Here is a 17,227-nt window from a genome sequence, read left to right as displayed (position 1 = left end):
ACTAGTAAAGTAATGCTCAAAATTCTCCAAGCCAGGCTTCAACAATACGTGAACTGTGAACTTCCAGATGTTCAAGCTGGTTTTAGAAAAGGCAGAGGAACCAGAGACCAAATTGCCAACATCTGCTGCATCATCGAAAAAGCAAGAGAGTTCCAGAAAAACATCTATTTCTGCTTTATTGACTATGCCAAAGCCTTTGACTGTGTGGATCACAATAAACTGTGGAAAATTCTGAAAGAGATGGGAATACCAGACCGTCTGACCTGTCTCTTGAGAAATCTGTATGCAGGTGAGGAAGCAACAGTTCGAACTGGACATGGAAGAACAGACTGGTTCCAAATAGGAAAAGGAGTCCGTCAAGGCTGTATATTGTCACCCTGCTTATTTAACTTATATGCAGAGTACATCATGAGAAATGCTGGGCTGGATGAAGCACAAGCTGGAATCAAGATTGCTGGGAGAAATATCAATAACCTCAGACATGCAGATGACACCACCCTTATGGCAGAAAGTGAAGAAGAACTGAAGAGCCTCTTGATAAAAGTGAAAGAGGAGAGTGAAAAAGTTGGCTTAAAGCTCAACGTTCAGAAAACTAAGATCATGGCATCTGGTCCCATCACTTCTTGGCAGATAGATGGGGAAACAGTGGAAACAGTGGCTGACTTTATTTTTCTAGGGTCCAAAATCACTGCAGATGGTGATTGCAGCCATGAAATTAATAGACACTTACTCCTTGAAAGGGAAGTTATGACCATCCTAGACAGCACATTAAAAAGCAGAGACATTACTTTGTCAACAAAGGTCTGTCTAGTCAAGGCTATGGTTTTTCCAGTGGTCATGTATGGATGTGAGAGTTGGATTATAAAGAAAGCTGAGCTCTGAAGAATTGATGCTTTTGAACTGTGGTGTTGGAGAAGACTCTTGAGAATCCCTTGGACTGCAAAGAGATCCAACCAGTCCATCCTAAAGGAGATCAGTCCTGGGTGTTCTTTGGAAGGACTGATGTTGAAACTGAAACTCCAATACTTGGGCCACCTGATGCGAAGAGCTGACTCATTTGAAAAGACCCTGATGCTGGGAAAGATTGAGGGCAGGAGGAGAAGGGGACGACAGAGGATGAGATGGTTGGATGGCATCACTGACTTGATGGACATGGGTTTGGGTGGACTCCGGGTGTTGGTGATGGACAGGGAGGCCTGGTGTGCTGCGGTTCATGGGATTGCAAAGAGTCGGACCTGACTGAGCGACTGAATTGAACTGAACTGAACTGAACTGAACAGCCTCTATGGAGAACAGTATGGAGGTCCTTTAAAAACTAAAAATGGAGCTGCCTTATGATCTTGCAATTCCACACCTGGGCATATGTCTGTGGAAAACTCTAATTAAAAAAGATACGTGCATCTCAATGTACATAGGTTCACTATTTACAATAGCCAAGACATGGAAGCAACTTAAATGTCTACTGACAGGTGAATGGATTAAGAAGATGTGGCACATTATATAAAATGATATACTTACTACTCAGATTTAAGAAAGAAGAAATAATGTCATTTGCAGCAAAATGAATGGACCTATGTATGTATAACTGAATAAACTTGCTATACATTTGAAGCTAGCACAGTATTGTAAATTAATTATACTTAAAAAAAAAGGGGGGGAAAGAAAAAGCCAAATGTTATCCAAGGGTTCCTGCCTCAACTTTCATCTTAACATATGAAAATTAGCAGAAGACCAGGGACACATCAAGAACAAGATTACTTTTTAGTAACATGGCCCAATCAGTGAACCACACTTTGTCCTGTTAGATTAACAAATGGTTAAATAGGAGGATGAAACAAAGGAGTAGATGAGAGAAAGGAAAGTGCAATTCTTTGCTCTACGATGTAACGTATTCAATTTGAAGTTTATAAAACTCATGATCATCTAAGACTACAGTCATTGATTTTCACTTGTCGTTTTGGATATAGTGGGCTTTATTTACAGAATTCAAAAGCTGAAGAGAAATCTTAATATCATTAACATTTGAATGTTAGAGACTGTTTTCAGCTGCATACTTTCATATAAAGCTGATGCTCTTGGAAAATGAATAACTCTTTGAATTCAGGTTTCCTGACACACAGGAAGATTGTATGCTTTCCAGTATCTATAACTGCCTCCCTACAATTAAGATTGCTTCTTCATTAAAAAAAAAACCTACTTGTCTATCTCTCTGTCAATCAGTCTTCTGCTGCTGCTGCTGCTGCTAAGTCGCTTCAGTCGTGTCTGACTCTGTGCGACCCCATAGATGGCAGCCCACCAGGCTCCACCATCCCTGGGATTCTCCAGGCAAGAATACTGGAGTGGGTTGCCATTTCCCTCTCCAGTGCATGAAAGTGAAAAGTGAAAGTGAAGTCGCTCAGTCGTGTTTGACTCTTAGCGACCCCATGGACTGTAGCCTACCAGGCTCCTCCATCCATGGGATTTTCCAGGCAAGAGTACTGGAGCGGGGTGCCATTGCCTCTCCGAATCAGTCTTCTACCATGTGTGTAATCTTAAGATTGTTTGTTTCCTCTGTAACATAATGTCTGATAATTATTTTCATCTCTGAGTTCAAGCTCAGTAAAAGTTTTACCTATTCTCTTTGGCTTTAAAAACAAAACAATACAAAACTTGAATTCCTGAAGATTTTCCCCCAATATGTAGGTTTATTTCAAAGTTTCATTTCCTATGATTAGGGGAAACATTCCTTCATGTTGTGCTCAGATGCTCAGTTGTGTCTAACTCTTTGACCTCATGGACTGGGGACAGCCAGGCTCCTCTGTCCATGGAATTTTCCCAGCAATTTCCTCCTGCCATTTCCTCCTGCAAGGGATCTTCCTGACCCAGGGATTGAACCCATATCTCTTACGTCCCTTGCATTGTCAGGAGGATTTTTTACCATTAGTGCCACCTTTCTTCACGTTAGTGGATCAATTTCCTTTTCAATTATATGATTAGGATATTCCCTAGTTTCTCATGTATTTTCATATGAAGCAGCCCCAGAACAGTTAGACACAGAGATACATAAACACACACATACATTCTGAAGTAGCCTTACTAGTGTAATGTTTAAAGTTAAAAATTTTTAGTTCATTTTAGGAATGGGGAACTATAGATTGGTTTTCTATGGGTTACCCTGAAATTTGCTTCAGAGGGTGATGTGTTATATCACGATATACCTGCCCCTTTCCTGTCAATGAAATGTATAAGATCAGAAAGCCTTGCATTTTAACAATTGCATATCTCATCAATTTAGTTCAATATCACAGAATATAGCACAGAATAAACCCAGGTCTCTTGCATTGGCAGGTGGATTCTTTACCACAGAGCCACCTGGGAAGCCCATGGAAAATAAGGAAACGCAACTAATAATGATTTGTGTAAGTTAATTTACATAGGCAAAAGAAATAATCTAGAAATAAACATTTGCCTTAATAACATAATGCTAACCAAACTTCTTAGGGAATATTGGAGAAAAATGCAGTTTTAATTTTAATATGCACATGAGATCAATTAATGTACCACATATGCAAATATAAAGGCAATGACCCTGATTCTGAATGCTTGTTATTTCTGGAGTTGGCATATGGCGCACTCTAACAGCAGACGTAATGATTTCAATAAATTAGCTGCTAATGCCATGTAATGCACTCTGATTTGTGTTAATTCAGGCATTGCTTAGCAATTTCATGTTAATTTTTTAAAGAAATCAGTTTTTAAGGCAGTATTAGAATTTTGTTTTGCGTTAAGAGTTTAAAAATGGTAAGAATAAGAACATTCTAATTCAGATATTTTAGTAAGACAAAAACAGCTTCACAAAATAAGGATGCGGAATGTGATTCACAACATTTAAATAAAAACTTGTTTCTAATAATACAAAGTTTTTTAAAAAAATATTGCTTACTTTGAAAAATAATCATGGCAAAAGGTCAAAGGGTTTATAATGCTCATATTATAATAGCTGATGCTGAATGCCCCTCTTAAAGTCTTTTCCACCCTTATTATTTTTATTTGTCTGTGGAATATGACAAGGTTAGTCTGGTACTTACTGGTGGTGGTGGAGGTAATCGTTGTAGAAATAATATTCACAGATATGTACATACATATAGGTATATGAATTATGTATACATATATAATGTTATATTATCAAATTATATATACATATATGTCTCACAGACTTAAATAACAAACTTATGGTTGCCAGGGAGGAAGGATGGGGAGAAGGGATAGTTCAGGAGTTTGGGATCCTCATGTATACACAGCTATATTTAAAATGGATAACCAATAAGGTCCTACTCTAGGACATGGGGAACTCTGCTCAATGTTATATGTGGTAGATTGAATGGGAGAAAAGTTTGGGGGAGAATGGATACATATATATGTATGACTGAGTCCCTTTGCTGTCCACCTGAGACTATCACAACATTGCTAATGAGCTATGCTGCTGCTGCTGCTGCTAAGTCGCATCAGTCGTGTCCGACTCTGGGTGACCCCATAGACTGCAGCCCACCAGGCTCCTCTGTCCATGGGGTTTTCCAGGCAAGAGTATTGGAGTGGGGTGCCATTGCCTTCTCCGAATGAGCTATACTCCAATACAAAATAAATAGTTTAAAAAAAGAAACAATATCCACAGATATAGGCAGACATGTATGTATGTTAACTATATATGCTACATAACACACTAATTAATTAGCTTTATGAAGTTATTAAAGATAAGATACTCTACAAGAGAAAAACATTTTCTTTTTGAACTATTCCAAGTAAAATGAAGAAGCTTTTTCTCTCTTTGAGGAAAATGTGGTTGCTGCTGAAGTGGAGCCGGATGCTGCCTGCTCCTGCTCCAGACTGATGGCTCTTCGCTCTGCCCAGGAACAAGTAGGTCAGGAAGCTGCCCCACAGACTTGGCCCTTAAAAATACCAGCAAGACTCCAGCAGAGCCAGAGGTGGCCATTCACTGGATTAGGAGCACTCTCACCAGCCCCACATGAAGTCCCTGGAGAGGGTATATGCTGACCTGATCAGAGGCACAAGGGAAAAGAATCTCAAAGTGAAAGGACCTGTTCGGATACCTCCCAAGACTGAGAATGACTACAAGGGAAACTTCTTGTGGTGAAGGTTCTAAGACTTGGGATTGATTCCAGATGAGGATCCACAAGTGACTCATTGATCTGCAGGGTCTTTCTGAGGTTGTCAAGCAGATCCCTTCCATCAGTACTGAGCCAGGAGTCCAGGTGGAAGTCACCATTGCTGATGTCTAAATCAACCTTTGTAATAAATTGATAGTTATTTAAAAAAGAAGCTTTATCTTTGGTCTTACAGAGATGGATTAATTATAAACTTCAACTTATAAAAAGCTAATAAATATGAATATTTCCTATATGATTCTTGTGGGAGAGTAAAAAAAATACAAATGAATACCAAAAAAATACAAAGTTAAAATTGTCCATTTTTCTTAACATCTCATTTAACTTTCTACATTTCAGTTTCCTTACTAGGAATGGGTTGATGAAAATTAACTCATACAACTTTTATGGTAATTGAATGAGGTAAGGTACACAAAGTGCCTGGCCAATGGTAAAAATTAAAGACCTGTTGGTAAAGAAGTGTGGCTAAATGCAAAATGCATAGTGTCGCTTGATCAAGCACAGGTGTTTCCTACCTAAATCCTCTTCTATCCATTCTCCACATTACAGCTAGTGTTACAGCCAGCATAAAACATAAATCTGATTTACATTATGACTCCTTTGCTTAACATTCTTCAAATGATACATCTAAGAAAAAAGCCAGCCTCCTTATTGGGAAATACACAGCCCTTCACATTCTGACCTCTATTTTCTTGTGTTGTCTGTCAATCTTTGTAAATCATGTCTGTCAGTCCATCCACACTGAACTATTTGTATTTACCTGAATAGGAGACAGTGTTAAATGTCCTTGTGCACAATTAAAACAATATCCTTTCTGCCTGAAATACTTGCCATGATTTTAGTTTCCCAGGGAATTCCTACTGATCCTTCTAGACTCTGGGATGTGATCATTGACATACCTGAGTAAATATTTCAAATCTCATCATTCCCACAATGGCTTGAATACCTTGAGCATATTGCAGTACATAAAAATTTGTTTTCAGGCCTCTCTCTCTACTGTAGGCTCTTAACATTACCAAGATTAGTATTGTACTTAATATATCTGTAAATGCATAATACTTAATATAGACTGTAGCATGTAGTATACTTTCAGTGAATATTTCCTGATTCTTATATTGAAAATGATGCAGAATTTGAGCTTGCAAGATATTCTGCCGTTATGAGAAATTAGGGCTTAAATGGATCTTGGATATTTCAACTAAATCCTGCATTTATGAGATACCATTCCTGTTTCTCAGAAGCTGTGTTTCCATGTCTAATTCTGAAATGTTAAATTCATCTGTTTTTAGTTATACACACTGGAAATATTGTTTTATTTCCCCATGATATAATCCTTGCTTTTTCCTACAGGGTACTCCGTGTCTCACTGGCTCAGGAAAGCTTATCATCTTCATGAAGAGAAGAGAAGGTACAGCAAATTCAGTCAGTGCTAACCAGGAGTTGAGCATTTTGATGTTTCACTCCCTCCTCTAAGACAGTTAGATGTGCCACAAAGGGGTTGTGACTTGTGAATCTTCTCATTGATGTGACCACACACAAGAAACCAAAAATCACCCAGGGCCCATATGGAAGTAGGTGATAGATACAGAACTACAGTCTCAAAGGGAGTGGAAGCTTTAAAGTTTGTTTTCTTGTGTTCATAGTTGGGATTCTCAGAATCTATGGAGTTGCAAAATTACTTCATTGTGGTTGGGAAGGGCAACTGTCTGTGTTAGAAACTCCAGTACTTCCCAAAGGTTTGCCTGTGTTGATTCTCATTACTGTCCAGTTCACCGTGACTCCTATACCTTAATTAGCTGCAGCCCATATCATCACTTCAGTGAGATACTAAGGTTTTGATTCACATTTGCTTTGACTATTGGAGTCAGACAGTGTGCCTTCTAATATAGAATGTCCTGACATTACATGTTAAAGTGGTCAACTGGCTACTTTGGGAATTTTTTTACAGACAGATTGTCATTTTTTTTTAAAGAATAAATGCTACCTTTTCTCACACATCTGTGGTTGCATAAAATGCTGAGTTTTTAAAAAAAGTTTCTAAACATTTCAAGTAATTCCAAAAATGACTTTACTAATAGGTTTACTTATTATAATATTCTTGGATAATACTTTAGACATCTTGCTTAATTGATGTTGAATCATTAAAAAGTTTCATATGTGTGTGTGTTTCTGTAGGATAGAAAAATATTCTCGGAGTATATATCTCTTTTGATTTCTTTTTCTAATAAGCCATATATAATCCTTTAAAGTCAAAATAAGTAGACGTTTGGGTGCTTATGAGGGCTAGGATGTGTTGATATAGTGGGCTTTCCAGGTGGCACTCGTGGTAAAGAACCCACTTGCCAACCCAGGAGATGTAAGAGGCTCAGGTTTGATCCCTAGGTTGGGAAGATCCCGAGGAGGAGGGCACGGCAACTCACTCCAGTGCTCTTGCCTGGAGAATCCCATGGACAGAAGAGCCTGATGGACTACCGTCCATAGGGTCACAAAGAGTCAGACATGACTGAAGCAACTTAGCACAGCACAGCATGGGTATTGATCCAGCAATCTAAACTACGTACCTGGGCAAAATGAGAACTGCTAATGAATTTCAGTGCATAAAATTGGGGTAGGCATTTGGAAAGTCAGAAAAGGGATAAAAAGAAAACCAAGTGAAGCAGTCAGTGTAATTCAGACTTTGGTCTAAAAATCTTAGAGGAAATGGAGCAGGTAGCCTATTGGCTCAGCAGAATTAATCAGAGCAGGAACTAAGAGGAAAAAGATATTGCCTTTGAAAAGAGAAATACAGAAAAGGCTTTTTAGTTGTATTTGCCAGAGTTCTTCAGAGAAACAGAGCAATAGGAATTTGTGTGTGTGTGTGTGTGTATGGGTAAAGAGACAGAGAGATTTATTATAAGGAATCAGCTCACATGATTACAGAGGCTGTCAAGTCCCAAGACCTGCAGGTTGACTTGGCAAGCTAGACAGCAGATGGTGTAGTTCCATCTCGAAGGCCAGCAAACTTTACCCAGAAAAAGCTGATGTTTCAGTTCAAGTCTTAAAGTGAGAATAAAGCCACTTTTAAGATCATCAGGCAGGAAGGAATCTCCATGTTCAGGGGAGGGTTGGCCAGGCTTTCAACTAATTAGGTGTGGCCCATCCATATGATGGAGATCAGTCTGCTTTACTCCATCTGCTGATTTTAATGTTTCTTCTAGAAACACCCTCTCAGAACCACTCAGAATAATGTTTGACTAAATATCTGAGCACCCTGTGGCCCAGTTAAGTTGACCCAGAAATTCAACCATCATGTTATAGAAACATAAAATAAAGTCAGTGAATTCACAAATCACAGGCCTCTGACACCTTGAGGAGATTAGACAAAATGACCACAAAGGTCACTGAGCTTTGGACACAGTTGGGCTGGATCAGGAGGATTAGAGGGTCCATGCAGCAGAACTGAACAGGCAGAAGTCCCAGCTGTTCAGGTGATGAAGTTCTCTCCCCATCCAGATCTTATGATGAGAAAAAGAGGAAACTCAGACTCACAAGGAAATAAAGTGTAATTACAGGGAGTCATTTATGGTCTGGCAGCTAATTCCATCCTGGGGGAAGGGATTGGAAGAAGTTTGAGAAATGTCCTTGCATGCTCAGTTGCTTCAGTCGTGTCTGACTCTTTGAGACCCCATGGACTTTAGCCCACCAGGCTCCTCTGTCCGTGGGATTTTCCCGGCAAGAATACTGGAGTGGGTTTTCATGCCCTCCTCCAAGGGATCTTCCCAATCCAGGGATTGAACCAGCCTCTCCTGCATCTCCTGCATTGCAGACAAATTCTTTACTGCTGAGCCACCTAAGAAATGTACAAATTAACTTATAAAACATGAGTATTCATATAACATCTAAATGTAGCTTGTCGTAGTAAGTTTGTTCGAATCCTTGAATAGATAACAGATCATGTGGTTTCATGCCTGTACATTTCACTTATTGTACATGTCAGCCTGTGAGGAACTTTGGAATTGGGAGAATACTGAAGATTATTGCCCCCAGGTCTGTACAACCTGTTTGAAGGATCAGAAATGCTGTAGCAGTTGGTGACTTAGACTAGTTCTGTTGCCCTTGCAGAACTAGTGGTTGGACCCCAAGAGGTCAGGAAGCAGGAATGGGACTGGGAGTCAGCTTTGGCAAGGATAATTATTTGGAAACGAAATGGAACAGAGTGAAATTGTTTGTCCTGAGAAGAGACTAGGAGGAAGTCTTGAAATAGTGTCCTCAGTTTCAAACCACGTGTTCATTTTTCATGTGCCTCAAGACCAGCAACTATGTTTTGCTTCTGTTGTTGCTGTATTTTGAGATCTCATAAAGTTCCAGAGAAGTTGTAATGTCTTTGACGCCAGTGCCGTTCACTCATTTCTGTATCTCTGCCTTCCACATGCCCTTCTCTCTGACAACTGCTGACACACAGTCACAATGTTCACTTTGTAGCTGCTCAGTTCATGTTTGTTGATCATTTGTTTTATAATAAAAAAATCTTAACTGACCTTTGGTTAATCAACTCTGTAAATTATGCATATGGATGCCCATGTTATACTAAAGTCCTGGCTGGAAAGCCTGTGTGTTTGTACCATTTGAGTCGAATCTTTACCAAGAATCACTTGTGTTCATTCCTAAACCTATTTATTCCAGTTAACATTGTCATTACACTTATATTTTTAAGTGTGCTCATTCAGATGATATATGAGTGTGAATGATGAAGTGTTGATGCTTATATGAAAACGAACTTGAACGCTTAGGATAGACTTGATGAAGATGAAAGAGAAAGAAAATCTGCTGAATGATTCATAGGCAGAAAATTACAAAAAAAGTGAGAGAAAATGAAAAAATCTGGAGATATTCTATATCACATTGCTTAGCAACTGTCTTAAGTTCCAGCTCACTTTGAAGAAATTCAAGTTGAGACTCACATATGAGATAGTTTATGCACGGAAAATTGTGCAGAACTTTACATTAAAAAATAATGGGTGAATGTATGTACATCTTATACTGTACATTAAAATAATATGTTTAAGGTAGTTATAGGTTTTTTATCCACATTTTAATCAAATGATTGGCTGAAATAGCTATAGTAATATTTTTGGCTATGGGATAACTACTGTGGTCAATTTTCTTAGTATCAAAAAAAAAAAATTCAGCATTATTTATCCCATTCCTCGTGTTCTAACAGTACTTAGGCCTTCCGGTTGTTAAATATAAGTGAACCATTACTTTTCTAGAAAAAAAATTATATCCAATTATAGGAGATAAGATGTTTACATATAGGTTGCAGTGACTAGGAAAGTCATTAGAAGGAGGTGGGATTTGAGTTGGAATGAGAAGAAATAAGGCAGCAGTGGTGGAACGTGGGGAGTAGAGGCCAAGTCTGTTCATGGGAAGATTAAGGGATAAGAAAACCAAGAGGCTGTAACTGGGAAAGCAGCTCTGAGCTATCTACCAGCTCCAAGGAGTCTTATTGAGGAAAAAAAGTGATTCATCTGAAGAATGGAGACAGGTGGTGTCAGCTTCTGATGCCATGCTCAAGTATTTGTGATTTCTTTGTGTGTAGTTATTAAATGATTCTGAACAGCACTAAAAGCAAATAGAGATACCATAATTAAAGCCATATTTTATGTGAAATCCATTCATTAGATAGATAGAAGGGGCAGGAAGTTGAAAGATGTGGCAACCATTAGGAAGATTATTATAAACTAATCTTTGAATTATTTGACCCCAGCTCTCTAACTCTTCATAATTACTTGTTAATATAAAAGAATATTAACATTTTGTCCTAATTTGAATGATAACTATCTTTTTACTGTTGTTATTCTTTTCAGTTACTTGGAATTTCTTAGCCTCTTAGTTGAAATTCATTTTAATTAGATTGTATCATATACGTATGTATAGAAAAACACACACATCACTCTCCCACACACACATATTTGCATATAATTTATTATTTTATAAGACAAATACAAGATATATTTTGAATGGTTTGTTTTGACCTATCACTGCAGTAATCTCCAGAATACTCTGACAGTTACAGGTCAGCTGGCTTGATTCACTCAATTCACAGTATGAGTTGCTTGACCTTGATGCATTTTGTAATGCTGTTTCTATCTACTCCTCATTTTCTCTGACTTATATGTCTCCAAGTAACCTCAGTTTTATCTCTCCTTAGCTTATTTCATAAATCCTTCTCTTCTAGTCACCTGTCTAATACTATCTCAATATACCATCTATTAGAGGATGCTCATTAACAGCAGTAGTAAACTCTAAACTGAAGTAACTTATATGACTGGGATTTTTATCTAGGCTTTTTTTCTCATAAAATACATGTTTTTTTGTGTCCCTCCTGAATAGGCTTTGTCAAAAATGAACAGCATAAAAGTATTTGATTTATTACATTCCTATACACAGCACCAAAATTGAAATGCTATACTTAAAACACCATTTGTCATCAGGATGGTAAATGTTCACCCAGTCTGCCTGAATTCTTCTTCATGGGCATAGCAAAAACTAGAATTTATATGACCAGAAGAAGAAAAAAAAAACACAAGCAATTATAATAGTATATTGCCTGAACGAGTAAATTTCTGTTCTCATTACTAAGAGACAAGTGTGAAAGGACCTAAGAAATAATTTAAATCTACTTATAATCTCCAAACATCATTTTGAGCAATGATGTCAACTTTTCACCCAGAAAAATTTAACAGAGCTGACAATAAATATCACCATTTGACAGAACGTTTCACCATCTCCTCTCTTCTCTTTTCTATTCTCTATGAATTTAGTATAAATCACCCCCTTATACCTAATTGATGACTGTGAAGGGCTTGTTAGGGATCTTCTTCCTGAACTCTGTGTTTTAGTGATGGAGGAATATATAGAAGAAGAATGGATATTGTCACTCAATACTATGCTTGGGTGAGAGAACAGGCTGTCCCCAAGCCATCAATAGCCAATGCATAAAAAACAACTTACCCATTTAACAATTACTGAGCACTCACTCTAGTTAGCTTACTGAGGTTAAATCTGACTTCAAAACACTTGCACTTTAGATTTTCCTCTTACTTTATTGGACAGTCCTTCTCAGATGTCTTTGCTGGTTTCTCCTTGAACTCTTCATGTTGGCATCAAGTGCTCAGGCTTTGACTTTCTTTTCTTCTCTGTCTATAAACTCTCCCTTCAGGATTGCACCTCCCAGGGTCATGGCTAAGAACTATTTGCATTCTAATGACTGCCAAATTTGTATATTCAATCCTTGACCACTTTTTCTAAATTCTAGTCTCATACATCTAACTACCTACTTAATATCTCCACTTGGAATCTACAAGACACCATGAATCAGTATGTCCAAAACTGAACTCCTGGCTTCCCCAAAGTTTCTTTACTTCATTTAAGGACAAATACACCTTTTCAGTTACTCAGGCCAGATTGTTTGAAATGTTCTTTGACTCTGCACTTTTTCTCATAGCTCTGCATCCTGTCTGTTAGAAATCATTGTTGAGCTTATTTCCAAAATATATCTAGAGTCAAACTCCTTCTGACCACTATTCATACCTGAGCCACAATAACCTTCTGTTTTATTTGCAGCAAGAATTATCCTGTTAGAACATAAATCAGATCAAGTTATTCAGTTTCAAACACTACAGAAGATTCTCATTTTACTTAGCATATGAGTCAAGTCCTTTTGATAGCCAATGACATTCCATAGGATCCAGCTCCCACTTATCTTTATCACTTCTTGCCTTTATGCTTTTGTTTTGCTCACCCTTCACCAGTCACATTAGCTTCCCTGCTTTTCCTCAAATATTCCAGGAGTATTCCTGCCTCAGAACATTTGGACTAGCCTCTTCTTTTTGGTTGGAATGATCAATCACAAAATATCCACATAGAGAAGTCACTCATTTCCTTTAGTCTTTGCTTAGATTTCATCATCTGAATGAGTCTGCCATATTTAACAATACTATTAAGTATTTAACACACTTGTCTTTTCTATTTTTTAATAGCATACATAAAAATATATGGCTTCCCAGGTAACTCGGCTGGTAAAGAATCAGCGTGCAATGTAGGAGACCCCAATTTGATTCCTGGGTTGGAAAGTTCCCTTGGAGAAAGAATAGGCTAACCACTCAAGTATTTTTGGGCTTCCCTTGTTGCTCAGATGGTAAAGAATCCACCTGCAATATGGAATACCTGGGTTCCATCCCTGAGTTGAGGAGATCTCCTGGATAAGGGCATGTCAACCCACTCCAGTGTATTTTTTTTTAATTTATTTATTTTTATTGAAGGATAATTACTTAACAGAATTTTGCTGTTTTCTGTCAAACTTCAAAATGAATCAGCCACGGTAAACATATATCCCATCCCTTTTGAACCTCCCTCCCATCTCCCTCCCCATCCTACCCCTCTAGGTTGATACAGACCCCTGTTTGAGTTTCCTGAGCCATACAGCAAATTCTTGTTGGCTATCTATTTTACATACGGTAATGTAAGTTTACATGTTACTTTTTCCATACATCTCACCCTGTCTCTCCATGTCCATAAGTCTATTTTCTATGTCTGTTTCTCCATTGTTGCCCTGTAAATAAATTCATCAGTACCATTTTTCTAGATTCCATATATATGCATTAGAATACAATACTTATCTTTCTCTTTCTGACTCAATTCACCCTGTATAATAGTTCTAGGTTCATCCACCTCATTAGAACTGACGCAAATGTGTTCCTTCTATGGCTAATATTCCATTGTGTATATGAACCACAACTTTTATATCCATTCATCTGTCGATGGACATCTAGGTTGCTTCCATGTTCTACCTATTGTAAATAGGGCTGCAGTGAACAATGGGATACATGTGTCTTTTTCAGTTTTGGTTTCCTCAGGGTATATGCCTAGGAGTGGGATTGCTAGGTCATATGGTAATTTTATTCCTAGATTTTTAAGGACTCTCCATACCATCTTCCATAATATCTGTATCAATTTACATTTTCACCGACAGTGCAAGAGCATTCCCTTTTCTCCACACCCTCTCCAGCATTTATTGTTTGCAGACCTTTTGATGGTGGTTATTCTGACCGGTGTGAGGGGATATCTCATTGTGGTTTTGATTTGCATTTCTCTAATAATGAGCAATGTTAGCCATCTGTAGGTCTTCTTTGGAGAAATGTCTGTTTAGGTCTTTTCCCCAGTTTATGATTGGGTTGTTTGTTTTTCTGGCATTGAGTTGTATGAACTGCTTGTAGGTTTTGGAAATTAACCTTTTGTCAGTTGTTTCATTTGTTATTATTTTCTCCCATTTTGAAGGTTGTCTTTTCACCTTGTTTGTAGTTTCCTTTGATGTGCAAAAGCTTTTAAGTTTGATCAGGTCTCACTTGCTTACTTTTGTTCTTATTTCTGTTACTCTAGGAAGTGGGTCATAGAGGATCTTGCTTTGATTTATGTCATCGAGTGTTCTGCCTATGCTTTCCTCTAAGAGTTTTATAGGTTCCGGTCTTACACTTAGGTCTCTAATCCATTTTGAGTTTATCTTTGTGTATGGTGTTAGGAAGTGTTCTAATTTCATTCTTTTCCATGTAACTGTCCAGTTTTCCCAAAACCATTTATTGAAGAGGCTGTCTTTGCCTCGTTGTATACTCTTGCCTCCTTTGTCAAAAATAAGGTAACACAAAGGTGCATGGGTTTATTTCTGGGCTTACTATCTTGTTCCATTGGTCTATATTTCTGTTTTTGTGATAGTACCATATTGTCTTGATGACAGTAGCTTTATAGCATAATCTGAAGTCAGGAAGGTTAATTCCTCCAGCTTCATTCTTCTTTCTCAAGACTGCATTGGCTATTCTGGGTCTTTTGTGTTTCTATATGAACTGTGAAATTTTTTGTTCCAGTTCTGTGAAAAATGCCATTGGTAATTTCATAGGGATGACATTGAATGTAGATTGCATTTGGTAGTATAGTTATTTTCACAATATTGATTCTTCCTACCCAGGAACATGGACTACCACTCCATCTGTTTATGTCATCTTTGATTTTTTTTATTAGTGTCTTATAACTTTCTGTGTACAGTTCTTTTGTCTCCTTATGTAAATTTATTCCTAGATATTTAATTCTTTTTGTTGTGAATGGAATTGATTCCTTAGTTTCTCTTTCTGATTTTTCATTGCTAGTATATAGAAATACAAGTGATTTCTGTGTATTGATTTTGTATCCTGCAACTTTGATAATTCACTGACTCAGTTCAGTTCAGTCACTCAGTCGTATCTGACTCTTTGCGAGCTCATGGACTACAGCACACCAGGCCTCTCTGTCCATCACCAACTCCCAAAGTTTACTAAAACTCTTGTCCATTGAGTTGATGATGCCATCCAACCATCTCCTCCTCTGTTGTCCCCTTTTCCTCCCGCCTTTAATCTTTCCCAGCATCAGGGTTTTTCCCAATAAGTCAGTTCTTCACATCAGGTGGCCAAAGTATCGGAGTTTCAGCTTCAGCATCAGTCCTTCCAATGAATATTCTGGAATGATTTCCTTTAGGATGGACTGGTTGGATCTCCTAGCTGTCCAAAGGATTCTCAAGAGTCTTCTCCAACATCACAGATCAAAACCATCAATTCTTTGGTGCTCAGCTTTCTTTATAGTCCAACTCTCACGTCCACACATGACTACTGGAAAAATCATAGCTTTGACTAGATGGACCTTTGCTGACAAAGTAGGGTCTCTGCTTTTTAAAATGATGTCTAGGTTGGTCATAACTTTTCTTCCAAGGAGCAAGTGTCTTTTAATTTCATGTTTGCAGTCACCATCTGCAGTGATTTTGGAGCCCAAAAAAATAAAGTCTGACACTGTTTCCACTGTTTCCCCATCTATTTGCCATGAAGTGATGGGACCAGATGCCATGATCTTAGTTTTCTGAATTTTGAGTTTGAAGCCAGCTTTTTCACTCTCCTCTTTCACTTTCATCAAGAGGCTCTTTAGTTCTTCTTCACTTTCTGCCATAAAGGTGGTGTCATCTGAATATCTGAGGTTATTGATATTTCTCCTGGCAATCTTGATTCCAGCTTGTGCTTCCTCCAGTCCAGCATTTCTCATGATGTGCTCTGCATACAAGTTAAATAAGCAGGGTGACAATATACAGCCTTGACGTATTCCTTTCCTGATTTTGAGCTAGTCTGTTGTTCCATGTCCAGTTCTAACTCTTGTTTCTTGACCTTCATACAGATTTTTCAGGAGGCAGGTCAGGTGGTCTGGTATTCCCATCTCTTGAAGAATTTCCCACAGTATCTTGTCATCCACTCAATTCACTAATTAGCTCCAGTAATTTTCTGATATTATCTTTAGGGTTTTCTATGAACAGTATCATGTCATCTGCAAACAGTGAGAGCTTTACTTCTTTTCTGATCTGGATTCCTTTTATTTCTTTTTCTTCTCTGATTGCTGTAGCTAGGACTTCCAGAACTATGTTGAGTAACAGTGGCAAAAGTGGACACCCTTGTCTTGTTCCTGATATTAGGCTGAATGCTTTCAATTTTTTGTCATTAAGAATAATGTTTGCCATAGGCTTATCATATATGGCCTTTTCTATGTTGAGGTAGAAGGATCTATGCCCATTTTTTGAAGAGTTTTAATCATAAATGCATGCAGAATTTTGTCAAAGGCTTTTATTGCATCTATTGAGATTATCATATGGTTTTTATCTTTCAATTTGTTAATATGGTGTATCACATTGTTTTGCATATATTGAAGAAGGCTTGCATCTCTGGAATAAACCCAAATTGATCATGGTGAATGAGCTTTTTGATGTGTTGCTGAATTCTGTTTGTTAAAATTTTGTTGAGGATTTTTGCATCTATGTTCATCAGTGATATTGGCCGGCAGTTTTCTTTTTTGGTGTTGTCTTTGTCTGGTTTTGGTATCAGGGTGATGGTGGCCTTGTAGAATGAGTTTGGAAGTGTTCCTTCCTCTGCAATTTTTTGAAAGAGTTTTAGAAGGATAGGCAGTAGCTGTTCTCTAAATGTTTGATAGAATTCTCCTGTGAAGCCATCTGGTCCTGGGCTTTT

The 17,227-nt window shown here is 37.9% G+C and overlaps 1 pseudogene; it reads left to right on the top strand.

Annotated features, from left to right (window-relative positions):
• Positions 1-3,604: 3,604 nt before the first annotated feature.
• LOC145538697 (small ribosomal subunit protein uS10 pseudogene) lies at positions 3,605-5,276 on the top strand (annotated as a pseudogene).
• The last annotated feature ends 11,951 nt before the right edge of the window (positions 5,277-17,227 follow it).

Source organism: Giraffa tippelskirchi, chromosome 1 (assembly GCF_054371585.1).
Source record: "Giraffa tippelskirchi isolate mGirTip1 chromosome 1, T2T-mGirTip1v1.2.pri, whole genome shotgun sequence".
In the NCBI taxonomy this organism is placed as follows: Eukaryota; Metazoa; Chordata; class Mammalia; order Artiodactyla; family Giraffidae; genus Giraffa; species Giraffa tippelskirchi.
The sequence above is the reverse complement of the archived record's forward strand: the minus strand, read 5'-3'. Positions and strand labels throughout refer to the sequence as shown.